Source organism: Lepisma saccharinum, chromosome 23 (assembly GCF_977018435.1).
Source record: "Lepisma saccharinum chromosome 23, izLepSacc3.1, whole genome shotgun sequence".
In the NCBI taxonomy this organism is placed as follows: Eukaryota; Metazoa; Arthropoda; class Insecta; order Zygentoma; family Lepismatidae; genus Lepisma; species Lepisma saccharinum.
This window is the reverse complement of record NC_139251.1, coordinates 8,190,609-8,192,286: the sequence shown is the minus strand read 5'-3', so window position 1 is coordinate 8,192,286 and position 1,678 is coordinate 8,190,609. Positions and strand designations below refer to the sequence as shown.

Sequence of the window (1,678 nt, the reverse complement as noted above, 5' to 3'; positions counted from 1 at the left end):
ATTCATTAAATATCCGGGCAACGCCGGGTAATCAGATAGTATAGTAATAAATCATCGAGAAGTAAACTTTCATCTGAGGAATGCGGACATTCAGCATTTAGGAGAATGACACTGGCCTTTTCATATTTCCGCCACCAATTTTTAAAAAATACATGCTAATGGAAAAGCCAAGTGTTTTGTGGTACATACTCAATTTTTTTTTTGTAAAGCAGAAGTTCAAGTTACATCTTCCTAGAAAGCTTCATAAATTAGAATTTTTTAAATCGGTATGTGTCTTTCGAAAATAAGGGTGGATATTTTGTTTGGAAATTTGGGTGAGGTTTAATAAGGAGAAATCACAATAGGAAGATTGGAGGCTTTGATAGAGCATAAACCTAACTAAAATTTTATTAAATGGTGAGACGTAACACTCACCTTGAACGCTTGTTTGATTCATTAAATATCCTTGTAAGTCTAAAATATAAAATTATTAAATATTTTAATCACGGCGATTTAATTCATTCGTGAGCTGATTATTTCATGTTTAATCTTATTGAAATGTTTAAATTATATGTATATTAAGAAGTAAGAAATATATTGAAACATTTTACTTTTCAAGCCGCATTATTGACAATTATGTATACATGCACATATACACATATATGTTGATTGATTGAGTTGCTCTATTATACATTACATTTCTGCCAATTTGGCTAATCGCGGAAGATGAATATGAATGATGATATGATGAAATTGATGAATAGTCACAAATAGCACCCTTTCCATACCGGGATTCGAACCCAAGATCCCTGGCACTGTAGAACAATACATACATCAGACACTTATATATGTATGTACACACGCGCGTGTGCACGGACATATGTATATATATATATATATATATATATATATATATATATATATATATATATATATATGTGTGTGTGTGTGTGTGTGTGTGTGTGTGTGTGTGTGTGTGTGTGTTGTGTGTGTGTGAGAGAGAGAGCGTTCTGGTAATAAAAATAGAAAATTGCATACTTTGAGTTATTTTTCTACATTAGTTCCATGGACCTGTGGCATTTACTGAAAAAAAGGACAAAATGAATGTGTATCTGTGTGTGTGTTGTCGTTGTTATTGTTGTAGTGACTGAGTGTTTAAAGAGAGAGAGAGAGAGAGTAAAATGTAAGATACTATGGATGGAAGATTAAAGATTCTTATTGCACGAGCGACAAGGAACCGACGTTGCACTTCAATTGAAAATCTGGTTAGAGAAAGCCTTATATATACATAGACTGACAAGAAATAGCCGACTGGCACGAAAGAAGAAACGTGTAAAAATAATGTAAAAATGTATTAATAATAATAATTAGGGGGAACCCCGAAGTAATCCCGCCTCCTCCTACATACATTCGAGGATATACGCTTATTCTCCTGGTTCCTTAAAATATAACAGGACGTCAGTTTGTGTGAATTTTTATGGTTCCCCCGCCTTTACATTTCTTATTTATTGGTTCAATTTTACAATACACATTATAATATAATGTAATATAATACATAGTAAACAATACATAAAGATGATACAAACATTGATAGTTTTTCACATTTATCTCGCTATTCTGGGGACCAAAACAGCGTTATTAACTTTATTTGTCATTTGATCAGCTTGTATCTTAGAAAAGGGGGGGGGATTTTGTTATG

The 1,678-nt window shown here is 32.5% G+C and overlaps 1 long non-coding RNA gene across 3 annotated transcripts in view; it reads right to left on the bottom strand.

The window, feature by feature from the left end:
- The window catches only part of LOC146005343 (uncharacterized), a 113,534-nt gene extending 113,079 nt beyond the window's left edge, over positions 1-455 (bottom strand). For 2 of the 3 annotated variants that reach the window (XR_014444012.1, XR_014444010.1), the window contains exon 1: positions 415-455. This is a non-coding gene — a long non-coding RNA (uncharacterized LOC146005343). The remainder of the gene's footprint in view (positions 1-414) is intronic. The other variant, XR_014444011.1, reaches the window with a different exon arrangement.
- Positions 456-1,678: the final 1,223 nt, after the last annotated feature.